Source organism: Pteronotus mesoamericanus, unplaced genomic scaffold, assembly GCF_021234165.1.
Source record: "Pteronotus mesoamericanus isolate MK-2021 breed Mesoamerican mustached bat unplaced genomic scaffold, CSHL_Meso_final contig_46, whole genome shotgun sequence".
Classification (NCBI taxonomy): Eukaryota; Metazoa; Chordata; class Mammalia; order Chiroptera; family Mormoopidae; genus Pteronotus; species Pteronotus mesoamericanus.
In genome coordinates this window covers 11,110,332-11,125,541 of record NW_026555170.1, presented here as the reverse complement: position 1 = coordinate 11,125,541, position 15,210 = coordinate 11,110,332, and the positions used below count along the sequence as shown (strand labels likewise).

The 15,210-nt window shown below is 42.2% G+C and overlaps 1 pseudogene; it reads right to left on the bottom strand.

The window, feature by feature from the left end:
* Nucleotides 1-12,477: 12,477 nt before the first annotated feature.
* LOC129074120 (zinc finger protein 597-like) lies at nucleotides 12,478-14,063 on the bottom strand (annotated as a pseudogene).
* Nucleotides 14,064-15,210: the final 1,147 nt, after the last annotated feature.

The window sequence follows — 15,210 nt, the reverse complement described above, 5'->3', positions numbered from 1 at the left end:
AGGGGGTGCAGATCCACAACACAGGTTGCAGAGTGGACCCCACTTCAAGCATCAGCTTTGCAACTAACTGCCTTTTTCTCTCTTTCCAAAAAGTCATGCCCTGTGAGCTGGGAAGAGTTGTCTTGGGTGGAAGTGGAGCACAGGGCTGTAACATTTTTATTTATACTTGTAATAAATGTATGTTTCTGCTTTATCATTTTCTTTCTCTTGTTTTTTTTCTTTTTGTCAAGGAAGTACATTTTAGTATGCATATCTGGGAGCATGTGGGCAAGCCTTACCTTCCAGGGTAATGTAGCAATTTATACAGGTCTCTAGGGGTGGGGAAGGGTATGCACAAGGCCATCTTGTGCAGCCATTTCCTGGCTCTGCAACTGGGTCCCTCAGTTGCAGTTAGTATGGGAGCTTTGAAAAATTCAATGTCCAGGCCCCGCTCCTGGAAATTCTGATTCAGTCGTTCTGACAATCTAGAGATTTTTTTTCAAAAAAAAAACCCCTCAGTGGGTTCTGTTGGGGAGCTGGGTTTAGGACCCTCAGAGCCATTATATCTCCAGCCTGTGAGTGTGAGCACACTTAAATCTTCCCAGTATGTGGGGGTGCTATAAAAGCCAGATGACTTACACAATCATGAATCTGTGTGCTAGAACCACTTTGCCATCTTCAGGCCCTCATTGTCTCTTTGATCTTTTTAAAGCACCAACTCTACCCTCTCTCTGCTTCCTGCACCTGGAAGCCTTCCACACCGCCTGGGAGTTGGGATGGGAGTTGCTGTGGGGCCTGGGCTCGGAGATCAGGTTCTGTAACATGCAACCTATTCGAGAGGGACTGTGAGTAATCCAGACCAAGCCAGGATTTCCATTGGCAAGGCATGGTGTGGCTTCCTGCCCTGGGCCCAGCCGTGCCCCAGGGATCCAGGAGGCTTTCCGGCCAGTGGGAGGTGGTGAGGTCAGTGCACTGAAGCATCCACCCTGGAAAAGGAGAAGGCAGGAAGGTGACTGAAAATGTTGTTTCAAAATGGGTTGGGCCCTCGCAGAGCCCTGGAGAAAAGTAAACTTAGTAATTTTGTTTTTATTATTGTTCCTGAAGTTCCATAGTGGAGAATTAGGGGCTAGTTTCCAAGGAGGGAATGCTTTTTAGCTTTTGTGTATTTTGAAAGGGGTCACTGGGGTCTGGGGACGAGGGAAGGGCAGGGAGGAGATGTCGGCTGCTACTCCGGGAGCACCCAGAATAAAAGCTGGGAGATTGAGAGGGAGTTTTGTGTGTCGTTGAAAACTTGGTGGGAAAGCAGTCCAACTCTTCACTGACAACCCTTTGTTTTGAGATAAATTTAAACAGGACTGTTAAGAGCATTTTGCGTTTGCACAAGTGCTTTTTATGAACAATAGTTTCCAACCATTTAATAATGACCTTGGCACTTTTATCAGAGCAGCACAATTCTCAATCTGTCCCTGACTTTGCCGAGGAACCGTCACACTTCCTGTTCTCCTTAATCGCTTCTCCCATCTGGGAAGCACCGGGCTCTCCGGAAGACACCTGTTTTCTCGCCTGTTATTTTCAAAGCTTGGATCCCCAAAGACCGGTCCTGAATGGTTGTGAGTGAGGAGAAGGTAGCCGGAGGGTCAAGCCTGTCTCCTGAGGGACAGAAATCACCAAGACCCCAGCATCTCAGTGCCTGCCTGTGAATCCCCAAGTGAGACTGGGCCTGGTTCATATACTTTTTTCTTAGTAAAGAAAGGTACTTCCTGTTCATTTAACAACAACAACAAAAAAGGAATTCATGGAGAATGAGAAAAGGAAGGTATTGAAGATGAATTAACATCAAAATTAGAAGAAAAAGAAACACATACGGAGTTAGAGGAGGAAAAAATTGTGTTTAGTTTAGAAAAAGCCTATCTGTCCTTAGGAAACAAGCTCCTGTATTTTAGAAGAATATACTGGTTGTGTGCATGAGTGCATTTCTTGGTATTTGGTACAGAGAATGAAGCTTAAAAGAACAAGGACCATGCTTTAAATAAAGGTTCCCATACTCTTGGCATCTGAGGACACTGCATTATAAAGGCTGAGGTAGGGACTGAGGATAAGATTGTGTAATGTTCATTTTTGGCCTTTTCCAAATACTTATGAAACGGCCTCAGGCAGCCATGAGCAGAGGTCCCAGCTGCAGTAACTCTCCTTGGCAGCACCACTCATGGCCTGGCGCTGGCAATCTCCATCTGGACAATTTCCCACAAGAGGCCCAGTGGCCTATATGTCCAGTTTCTCCACAAAGGAATGCTTGTGTGGGACAGCAGTGTCCTCCCCAACACTGACAACCTGCCATGGACTTGGGCATTGCAAAAATCACTGTGGCGTGGGGCTGGTGGGTAGCAGAGAGATGGTTCAGGAAATACCAAAGCAACGTAAAATACAGCCCCTGCCCATAGGCACCCAACTCTCCAGGAGGAATTTACCAAAAAAAAAAAAAAAAAAAAGAAAAAAAGAAAAAGGTTTTTGCACAGCAAAGAAAAGCATCAACAAAATAAAAAGACAACTCACAGAATGGGAGAACATATTCGCCGATACATCTGATAAGGGATGAATACATCCAACATTTATAAAGAACTTATAAAACTCAACACCAAAAAAAAAAAACCCAATTAAAATGTGGGCAGAAGACCTGAATAGACACTTCTCCAGAGAGGACATACAGATGGCCAATACACATATGAAAAGATGCCCAGTGTCACTAATCATCAGAGAGATGCAAATTAAAACCACAATGGGATATCACCTCATAGCTGTCATAGAATGTGTCATAGCTGTCTCATAGAATGGCTGTCATCAATAAATTCAGCAAATAACGAGTCCTGGTAAGGATGTGGAGAAAGTGGAACCCTTTTGCATTGCTGATGGGAACGCAGACTGGTGCAGCCACTGTGGAAAGCAGTGTGGAGATAATTCAAAAAGTTAAAAATGGATCTGCCTTTTGACCCAGCAATCCCTCTTCTGGGAATATATCTGAAGGAGCCCAAAACACTAATTCAAAAGAACATAAGAACCCCTGTGTTCATTGCAGCATTACTTACAATCTTCAAGATATGGAAGCAGCCCAAGTGTCCATTAATGGATGAGTGGATAAAAAAACCAGGGGATATTTATACGATGGAATACTACTTGGCCATAAAAAGAGAAAATTTTACCTTTTGTGACAGCATAGATGGACCTGGAGAGAATTATGCAAGTGAAATAAGCCAGTCAGAAAAAGACAAATACAAGAAAGACATGATTTCACTCATATATGGAATCTAATGAACAAACTGAACTAACAAGCAAATTAGAGACAGACTCATAGATGGAGAGCAGAGTGGCAGCTAAAGGGCGAGGGGAGGTTAGGGAGTGGAGGGACCGAGCAAAAAGGAAAAAGAACTCAGGGACATGGACAACAGCGTGGTGATTGTAGGGGAGGTGGGGGTATGGGGCACTAAATGGTGATGGAAAAATGCAATTAAAAAAAGAAAAATGGAAACTATTAATACATGCAACTACATGGATAAATCTCAAAATCATCATGTTAAAGAATGCCTGAGGCCCCCCAAAGAGTACATACACACTGTACATAAAATTCTGCAAAATGCAAACTAATATATAGTAGCAGAAAGCAGATCAGTGGTTGCTTGGAGTTGGGGTGGAGGTTAAGGGAGGGATTACCAAGGAGCATGAGGAAATTTTTATAGATGATAGACATGTTGATTGTGGTGATGGCTTCACAGCTGTGTATATTTGCTCTACAAATGTCAGAACTTAATAAATTGTGCACTTTAAATAGGTGCTGTTTATCATATGTCAGCTATAGCCTCAATAAAGCTGTTAAAAAATAAAAAAAAAAATTAAGAATTTTTTTCAAGTAAGTTAGAATTGAAAAACTCTTAAACAACAAAGTCCAGAGTGATTAAATTTTCATGGGGCTAATCAACAGAGATATTCTAAAAAGGAGAGATTAAAACTCAAAGTCAGGTAAATATAATAATAATACCACCCATAATAAACAGGCAACAATGTCGTAAAATACTATGATGTTATTTTTCCAAAACTCAAAGCTCATTAAGAAGTTGACCTTATTTGTTATAGTCTTTGTGAGACTCAAGCACCATTATCCTCCTGTTGTGGGCAAGGAAATGGAGGCCGAACAAGGAGTGAGCCTTTTTTCCTAGCATGTTCCATGCAGAATCATATTCAAAACTCAGACTCAGGATGAATCCTTGATCTGCCACAGGAGTCCGGGAGTTTACCACCTTCTTCTAGCCTTTCTTAAAACTTTGTCTGAGGACAAACTATTGCATTAATTATGTCACCATGCTAGTGCCTTTTCTGGGGGAGGGGAGAGGAGTAGCTAAATAATATCTGGAAGGTTATAAAACAGTGTATTTCAAATGATTTCACTTTTGCGTGCACACACACACACACGCACATGAGATAATGACATATACCAATTTGTTAACAGAGGTTATTTTGATAGGTGTACTTATGGGTTATCTTTACATTTTTAAAAGCTCTTGTAAATTATAGAAATGAGTGTGCATTGTTTTTGTATTAAAGAAAAGAGCCCTGGAAATAGTAAAACAAAAGAAAAGGCTCTAGGGTTTTAAAAAAAATGTCCTAATTAATTTTTAGGTAATTCTACCTTTTTAATTTTAATTTTGTTAATTACTAGAAAATTCAATTTACAATAATCAGTTTATAATGTTATAACTTTTGTGTATATTATACATAACATGTGTAACTTATTATAATTTCTTTAATCAATTCCCTTCTGTTGGACGTTTACTTTTTCTAAGTTACCATTTTTTTAAGAAACTTAGAGTAAACACAATTGGCTGAAACATATTATAATGAAAGTAGAAACACCCTGCCCTTTCCCCAAAAGATTCTGAAAAATGATCAAAAATCCATTCTGGGAAATTTTATTCATTTCCAACCAAATTACTTTTTTTACCAGATTGTGATCTTAACTAAGGAATGGAAAGAAAATAACATATGTTAAGTAACCACAGCCATTCACAAACAAATCTTTATAACACTTCTTGTTTTTGTATTTTAGTAGGTTTTAAAATCAGGAATGAATAAGAATTACAGTAGGAGAGAAGAAGTTCATTTCAGACGGATGTTCTTACTATAAGAATGATCAAACACAGCAACAGAGGATTTTACAGAATCTTTCAATAGAACAGGTAGAGAAACATGTGCGTGTGTATGAGTTATGCGTGTATGCGTGTATGTGTGTGCAGGGGATAATGTCACTTGCCTGGATGTCCCTGGAAAGGGTTGCTTCATTTCTGTAGAACAATAGAACAGTCTTGTTCTCATCATAAAGATTATAAGAACCAAGTGTCACAGGATAATTAAGTTCTTTCTCAGGAAATATTACTGCGTTTCTGGCACTGTGCTTCAAAGATAAATCAAGAACCACCTATAATGCCACCTTTTATGTGACACCTTCTCCAGATTCTCTAGGTTCCCACAAGACATTTTTATTACTCTATACAGCACTTACCACATAATTTCAAGTAGGTAGTGAATTTCCATAAGGAAGTCCCTAGAAAATGCTGCATGTTTATTAATTGAATAAATGAATGAGCTGGCCTATGACGGATGATTATGACTCAGTCATAAATGGATGGAGAGAAAGGAAGGGAACGGCCAGGGGAAGTCATTTCATGGAGATGGAATGATGGCACTAGGACACTGAGATGTTTGTCATCTCTGCTGGGCTTTGGTCACTGAGTTGACCATCCTGCTTGTCCCTATGCACTGAAGACCCCTGCTGAGTCTAGGATTTGGCAGGAGTCTCCAGTGCACGTTCTTCAGAGAGGCTGGAACCATCTTAAGGGGAGCATTTCCTGCAAAGCTGAAAATAGAATAGGTAGGTAGTGAGGAAAGTTGAGTTGGTATCAGGCAAGCTGCTGGATTTTTATGTTCTTATTTAATATTAAATAGAAGTCTTTATTATCCTTATTTCTCTAAGACTTGACTTTTTTTTTTTAAGACAAACTGGTATTTCTTGTTTCCTTCAAAAATTAATGCAAAAATTATTTAAGGAAACAAAATAGACCGTTTAAACCAGAGGCTGGTCGCAGAGTTGGCAGATGTCCCTTGATACCTGCTCTCCCCACTTCCACAACAGTAGAAACCTGGATTTTTGGCTTGGTACGTGGATGTCCAGAAGAAAGACTATATTTTCCATTTTTCTTCCAGCTATGGAACTCATATTAGCTGAGTTCTGGCTGATGGATGTTAGTGGAAATGGTGAGTGCAACTTACTAGAGATGTCTTTAAAGAAAAGGGACTGAGTACTTCTTCTTGTTGGCAGGGGTATAGATGTGATAGCTTAACTCCAGCAGCCATTTTGGGCCATGAAGTAACCTGGGGAATGGAAGCCACCTACAGGGGAACGGCAAGACGGGAGAAGCCTGGGTCCCTGAGAGTGTGGAGTCCTATTCTAGCTCTGGACTGACCAACATCTATGCTTTTTGAAAGTGATAAAGATAAACTGATTTGTTTAAGCTATAATTGTTTTGGATTATTCTATTACAGCTGAACCTAATAACTTATACAGCAACTGTGACTTGATAGGACTAGTTTGCTGATTTACTTCAACTAGGCAGAACACAATCTGTCTCTGAGGAGGATGCCTGCACTAAGCAAGTGTGTTCTCTGAACCCAGCACTTACCCTGGGAGCTTGGCCAATAGCACAGTGTGAACTGCCAGGGCCCTGACCAGAAGTGTGTGGCTCAGGTTACAGTGAGGTCTTTTGTCAGGGCGAATCATAGCACAGGGGAGAGGACGCGGGCTTGGGGCAGAAAGATGGGTTAAAAAGTGAATCTGTCATTTATAATTTGTGTGATTTCAACTTCAGTTTCTGTAGTGTGAGGATTAGTCAGATATTATACAGAGAATAGATAGGTAACTGACACATAATAGACACTAAAAATGTAGCTATTATTATTAAGATACATTAAGTGTTAATAGAACCATACATACCCAAGGTTTATAAAACTCTTGCCTTTATGATTAATAGCTGGGCATTGATTAATGCTATCTAAATGAATCTTCATAAATAAGAATGTAAGAGCTATAAATAAAACCTCCTAGTATAAAAATTTCTTTCAAGGCATGATATTTTTGCTCAACAATAAATGTATAAAGTGATGGCTTTCTCGTTATATAAAAAACAAAAGCAAATCTCTTTCATTGAATAAGAGCTTAAATAACTGTATTGTATCAGGACTCTTAATCTCAGAAAACAGAACCATGGATGCTCATTTTAATAGTAAGAAACCTGTTCAAGGATATTAATTAGTCATTTCTAGAGTTTCCAGAGACCAGAGACCAAGATTGGGAGGGACCCAGCAGGAGCAGCATGACTGGAGCAATTTCATTTGTATCAGGTGGCGGGTCCGAGGCAACACCACCGGAGCCTCTGTTTGCTGCCTGCACGTCTGAGCTGGGAACTGGAGACTAGAACCCCGGCCACAGCTGCCACAGAGGAACAGACACACTGTCCTTCCTCTCTGTGTCCCCATCACCCATACGGCTCATTTAGGCCTTTCAACTCATGATGTTCAGTGGAACCTAGGTCCCGTGCAGTACCCTAGGCACAAAAGAGGAGAAATGTGGCTTTAAAGTTTTCAGACTGTAGGACAGGAAGGTGTCTAAACCTGGGTTCCCCTCCCCCGCCCCGCCCCCCATGCAGAGCCTGAGGCAAGACAAGAGCTTGTGTGTGAGTAGTTTATTTTGGGAGGTGATCCTGGGGAGTAGAGTGTGGGATTGGGGAGAGATTTAAACCAGAGACAATGGCATTAGTTTAAATTGACACGTTTAACTCTTTCCACCATCAATGGAAATAAAGGGGCAAGAGCTGAATACAATTCACTATGGAAATTTATTCACCTGAGTTGGCAGGATTCATAGTAAAAAAATCATACTTGCCACAGATTGAAAATAGAACCATTGAAATGAGGGAGAATTGCAATAGATCTACAAGAGTATATAGGGTCTGAGATAGGACAGGGACTGTGAGAAGTACAAGAATGGGATACGTAGGATCTGACCGAGGGGCCTCAGTGACCAACAGCTTGTGGAGAAGGGGAGGGCAGTTTGAGATGGCGCTGTGTCAAGCCTTGGTGCGTGGAAGATTGGCAATGTCTTCCACTGAGATCAAGAATACGAGGGCAGGAAGAGATACGTGGTGGGCTGGGAAGGACGATGAGTTCCTGTGGGCGTACAGTGGGTCATAGGGATGCTGGTCTGGGGTCAGGAGAGAGGGCACAGCAGGGGGTGTGGATCAAAGAATATTAAGCATTTAAGAGGAACATAAAGGACAAGGAACTTGCAAAGGAGACAAGTTTGTTATTCTCTCCTCTACCCCTTGGCTCATGTCTTCCGCGTGCTACCTGCTTCCTCCCTTCCTGGGCGCTGGCATCGCCAGTTCTGACTCTCGATGTTCTGTCCCCCAGGGGATGTGGTGTCCCCAGTACCTTCCAACTCTTCTAAGTCCTTGAAGACAAAAAAACAGGTCCGTTTTACTTGTGTGATTATTTTTTGAAATATTTTTTACTCCTAATCACTACTGCCTAAAGTAATGGGAATAACAAAATTCACAAACTCGTAACATTTAGAGAATCTTAAAAAAATCATATGGTTATAATTTCCAGCCTGTGCTCTTGATTCCATTGCTGAGCTAGTAACTGGAATTTCCCTGACCCCTGCCATCTGCTTTCATTCCTGGAGATGGGACTATTAACTCTTCCCTCTCTGCTCCCCTCTTCCCAGGGGAAGCATGTGACTCCATTACCACCCGCTTCCTGACGCAGGCCTAGGGATGCAGTCTGGACAAAGACGTGTCTCCTATTTCTACAGGGACAGTTTGCAGATTCAAGAACCTCTAAATCCAGTGCCATCTAAATTCTCTGGGCTTTTGCCCTGTGTAGGAATAGAACTGAGTGTTGCCACCTAAGCCAAGAATCAAGAAACCTTCTGGAAAGGGGTAGTTACCAGCTGTGTCAAATGCTGTGTGGAAGTCAATAAAGGAGAGGACTGGGGAGAGGCTGTTAAAACTGGCAGCTGTGCAGTGACTGGTGATCCCAGGGCAGGGATGGGATTTGACCTGTTCATCCAGTTTACATTTAGGCAAGCTCATACTTGCAAGATTAACCTAAACCATTGAAAAGATATCTGTCCCCAAGATCCTGTTGCTAGTAAACCTCTAGTAAGAAAATATTTCCATTTCTGCGATACAAACGTTTTGTGTGTAAGAATAAGCACAGATCCAAACTAGATCACCATTCTGTAATCACAAGGGGCAAAAGGGAATCCATAGAAACTCAGAGGAAATATTTAGGTAATTGTCTAAAGCCAAAAAAATGTGTGCATTGAAATGGGAATATTGCATATGCTGGCACACCTGGAAGCAAAAAGTACCTTTCCTTTTAGACAGGCGACTGTTACGGGTAAATGCTTCTCTTTACCACTGTAAGTTTAGTTTGTTTTTAAAAGTATATTTTATTGATTATGCTATTAGAGTTGTCCCATTTTTTCCCTCCCCTTTATTCCCCCCTGCCCTGCACCCCCACCAGCGTTCCTCTTCCTTATTGTATGTCCATGTGTCGTACATATAAGTTCTTTTGTTTCTCCATTTCCTATATTATTCCTAACCGCCCCCCCCGTCTATTTTGTAACTACATATATGCTTCTTATTCCCTGTACCTTTTACCCCATCCTCTCCCCCCCACCCCCGATAACCCTCCATGTGGTCTCCATTTCTGTGATTCTGTTCCTGTTCTAGTTGTTTGCTTAGTTTGTTTTTGTCTTAGGTTCAGTTGTTGATAGTTGTGAGTCTGTAAGTTTAGTTTTGAAAGGAGATCACCACTGTACAAGTTGCCTGTTGAAAGAATGGCAAAATATACCATCTTCACCTAAATCTGCCTCCCAAATCTCTGGCCAAGTGATGGCATTTTATGGGACTCGAGTGGGTGAACATTGTATTTTTTTTAAAAGAAAAATTCTAATTTGTTTGAATGTTATTAAAGTATTCAAAAGTAAAAAGGGTCAAGCCCATTTAATGGTTTGCAAGCAGTTGGAAACTTACCGGGCTGGTTAAGGAGATATTTCAAGCAATTCAATGTAGAATAATCTTACTATCAAAGGCAGGAAGGTGCAGAGGGAGGCGAGGGACAGCTGAATTGCAGAGACAGAGAATGAGAGTTCCTGGGCACTCTCCTCGTGAGGCACTTGGATTATGTACCTGCCTGGTGTCTCTGCAAGCGCTCTGCTGCCTTCTTTCCATGGATAGTTTTTCCTCCATTATTAGCAATAGAATCTTTCTAAACACTAACCTCTCTTTCTTCCCACTTCATGTCCTCCATTTAGACTCTTCACTGCGAAGAAATAAGAAGCCAAGAGGAAGCTCAGGAAAAAAGCCAGTAAAACCTGCAGGAACATAGTTCCTTAAGGGGGCACTTAGAGTAGGAAGTATTTTGGGTGAAGGGAGAAGCATTAGGAGACAATTGTCACCTTCTCCCCATAAGCCACCAATGACCACAGGAGTTTGCACTGCTCTGCAGCGTTAACCCTTCCAGCAAGCTGACTCTGACATGCGAGAGAGTATGTGTGGGTACGAGTATGGGGCACGTGGAAAGTAAGTTCATAAATAGTCCTCAAAAACAAAAGTTTTAAGATTAACAATTGATTTCTATTTCTTTTTCCCCTCCCTTCTTCCTCCCCCCTTTCCCTTCTTTTGCCAGATATTCATTGCATATTTAGACACTAGGCCTTCTCCTAGGCACTGAGAACATAGTGATGTGTTCGAGGCCCACATGACCCCAGAACATGACAGTACCAGCATATGGATAAATAGAGATTGCTACAGTGACTTAGAGGTGGGTCATCTAATTCAGAAATGAATTGGTGCAGGGCATGACTCGAGGTGGGATTTGCGTTATCTGTAGTTGCAGGGCTGCTGAAGAGTAGGTGATATTTAGGAGGTAGAAGGGGGTGAGGGGGAAAAGGGATAAGAAGGAGGCTGGGATGGTTCCCAGTTTCCTGGTTTGTACATCGGTGTAGGTGGTGAATACAATAGTAGAAATAGTTTTGGAAGAAAAAATTTAATATTAGACATATTGATTTTAAGGTATAGTAAGATATTTTAGTGCCTGTTAAGTTGGCTATTTTATATTCTAGTTTGAGTAGAGTCTAGTACAGGTGAATGTCTGGTCTAAATGCATGCCTCTGAACATATGATTCTTATTATTAGTTATGATAGAATAAGAATAATTAATAATGTTTTGGCAGAATAAGCCTCTCTTTTCCTTCCACCTTCTTTGTCTCTTACAGTCATCACCACAGCATCAAACTGGGCTGTGAGAGGCAGTCATTATCAGCTAGAGACAGGTTTGGCAGATCTTTGGAAGACTCTGAGAACCTGGGCTTGCTCCTATGGAGGGGTATGGAAGGTGCCAACGTAGGAGAGAGGAGCATTGGTTCAGGCTGTGAGGGGCTATGCTGGCAGGAGGATCTGGGATCCTGACAGAGGACGGAAGGGCAGGAAAGGGAAGAGCACTGGAGAGCAGACAAAGAACATATTGTGTGTTCAAAGAATATGCACGGTGGACTGTGTATGGGCTGGAACATACCAAAAGATAAAAGATGCTTTGCACCATCTTCTGTCCTCAGCAACCAATTAGTAGTGCAATTGCATTACTTCTGGTAATGAGCTGTATCTTCATAGCCTTCCACATGTTTTGGGGCTTAAGGCAAGACATAATAATGGATAACACTTCCTGAGCTAATTATTAAAGTATTTCTAAGCACTGTACTTATTGTTTTATACGCATTACCACAACTGCATTATCAAAATAACCTTATGACAAATGCATTATTACTCCCATGTTACAGATGCGGAAACTGAGTCTCAGAGAGTTGCTTGCTGGAGGGAAAAGAGCTAGTGTGCGATGGAACGAAGGATTCAAACTCAGAGCCCACACCTTTAGCCAGTGTGCTCTACTGAAGGTCCTCAGGGTGAAGGGCATGTGGCTGGAGATGAACAAAGGGGCTTGGGAAACAGGCGAATGGGAAAGGAAGAATCTTCGGAGGAGAGCGAGGAATTGCCACAGAAGGAAAAGTCAGAAAGGAGAACTGTCATGGCAGCTAAGGAAATGGGATTTTGACAAAGAGGGTATGGTTGGCAGCCCATACCGCAGAGGTCAAGTATGATAAGCGCGGAGAAATGTGTGGTGAACTGGACAATGTCATGGCCATTGGCATTGGTGATCTTAGCCAATGACACTCTGGGATGGGTAAAGGTGGGAATGAGAACTCAACACGCAGAAGCAGAAGGAGCTGATGACTCCATGTAGAGTTTGGCTGTGGAGGGGAAGAAGCAAGGGGGACTGCAAGGGAATGTCCAGTTGAGAGTCTTTATTTATTTAAAAGAAAATTTGCTAAATTTACATGACAATTTTCATATGGGTTCTCTGATAAATAATGAGATGCATATCCAACCTGAAACTTTCCCCACACATGGTACATTTAAAAGATTCCTCTCCTGTGTAGCTCTTCTGGTGATATGTGAGCTCTGAATACAAAATAAAACTTTTTGCACATGCTTGGCATTTATGGGACTTTTTTCTTTATGAATGCTCTGATGAGAAATAAGCTCAGAAATATGAAGAAATCTCATCACACTTTCAGGACATTTTAAGAGCTTGAACTGTGAGAACAAAAGGAAAATTTCCTCATAATCTGCAGTGTTCAGAGATGTCCTAATGGTCCTTCTCGGGAGGACAAGGTGTGAGAGGTACCTGAAGCATTCTGTGCACTGAGCGTGTTGAAAATGGCTGGCTGATGTGTGCATATGCTCAGGCAAAGCAAGATTTGTTTTCTGACTAAAATATTTACCAGAGTTGGTACATTCACAGGCTTATTTTGGTCAGTGTGGGTTTTTTGATGCTGTGCTAATCCTGGGAGCCATGCAAAACCTCTTCCGTGTATGCCCCGTGGGGTGGTTTCTTCTTTATGTGGACTTGCGTGTGCTAAGACAGATGTGAGGGCTGGCGGGAGCTGCTGCTGCCCTCCGCACACTCACTGGGCTTCTTGCCAACATGGACTCCTCAGGTTTGCTCTATGACTGAAAATCTTCCTACAGGCATCATATTTATACTTCTTCTCTCCTGAGAGAGTTTTCTGATGCAAAATAAGGTATGAATTATCACAGAAGCTTTGGTCATATTCAGGACACTTGAATGAATTTGAATTCCTAGCTTCTTCCCTGGGAAATTCAAGAATTTTAGAAAGTGCTTTGGTTCCTAAATATTGAGATACAGGTAGTTCAATTAATGGAGTGTAGTTTTCAGTGGTGTAGGGTACTTGGAGATGGTCTGGCTCCCTCACCCAGATGCGTGGGTAACTGGAGGGAACAGCTCTTCACAACCTTGAAGGAGTTTGATAAAGCAGTGTTCCTACGGCCTTGAGCCCCGGTTGCAATAAACTGCCCTGTAGCCTTGAATAGGCTTGCATGCACAGCTCATGATAGTTACTTCCCTTTCTGGACTGTAGCCTGCTTTGTTTAGGGTGAGTATTTAAGGGATAGGAGCTTTGGACGGGGTGGGGAGTTGGGGTGCTGACTTGGGCATGGGCTTTGTGGCCTGTGTGATTTCCCCGGGTCCAGGCTTGTGCCTGTGTGACTCTCCCGAATAAAGGCACGTCAAGCATCCTCAAGGCTCCACACATCGTCTTCTGTCTACCCAAGACCTGAGCGGACCTGTTCAGTCTAGAGAGGCTGCAATACAAATGGTAACTAAAAATATTCTGGACCTTTTCTTGCAAGCAGATGTTATACCTGATATTTTCCTTTCACAGATCCCAATTCTATCCTCAGAGAATTTTTCTGGATAACAGACAAGGGGCACATCAGTGGAGCAATTTCCCAGGGAAACTCTTCAAGTCCTTTAGAGTCTAGACATAGCTGCTGACTATTCTGTTTTGCTTTGCCCTCCCGGGCCCGGGTTGTTGGGAGCATGGATGCCATCTCCATGTGGGAGTGCCTTCAAGACACCACAGGGACTTCAGGACAGAACGCTCCAGAATGAATGATTTTGGAAAAACTCCCACTACACAGGCAGAAGCAGCAGAAAGTGACCCCCAGTGGAAACTAGAGACTGAGAGTTGTGGCTACTGTGAGTTTCCCACGGTCCCATTCTCGCCAACCAAGTTGAGTCTTGTCTTTTAAGACAAAGAGATTTGTGACTGTTTACATGCTGATTGAGTAAGGAAAAGGTTGAAGGCACAGGATAGAGAGAGGGTGATTCATGGGAAGGGGGAGAGGTGAGAGAGAGAGAGAGAGAGATACTCTAAAAGAGCACAGAGCACCACTTCTAGAAGGCACAGCTTTAGATAAGGGAAGATGTCTCTGTTACTGAGACAGAGATACAGATAAGGTTGCAGGTGGCCATGGAGGAATGGCAGTTTTCGTGTCTGGTATTTTCTAATTGCTCCACATAGAAGGAAGCAAAGCCATCTGTTGGGAATGAGGGGAGGAGGTGGGGTTGGGTGGGTTGAGGAAAAGGTGAAAGTTTGCTGGATGAGGATGGAGATAATGGGTATGTTAAACAAAAATAATTTAACTTTTACAACCGAAGTGTTTTCTAAAGTAAGGTTTTATTGAGCCAAAAATGCTAGCCACAAGAAGACCAGCCTTGGGGCCTGGAGTCTAAATGCCCAGCAGAATGGCTAGGTAGAAAAGACAGCCTGCCCATCATCTTGAAATGTGCAAGCATTTTTTATGCATCAAGTAGGGAGAAATGGGAAGAAAGATATAAGCCATATAAATGAATTTACAGTAGTTATAAGAAAGTGGGTGGGGGAAGGTAAAGTGGGGTTGGCTCTGGGATAGACACAGCGCCAGTGTAAAGAAATGTCTGCTCCTGCACTTAAACTGTGGGCAGCAGTATGGAAAGCCCGTGTGTAAACAACAACAGAGGCTCCTGGCTAAAATAATCGGTGGAAATAGCCACCGGGAAATTAATCCAAAATTCCAACAGGCAATGGAAGGAATGTAAGCAGTCTTTTATTGGCTGGCCATCCACCATTAAAAGGCTAACAATTTTATTTCTCTCACTCTCTGGCCTCTGTAATTTAATTTAGAACATCTCAGAACTTTCTCCTTGCCAGATGTTAGCAGC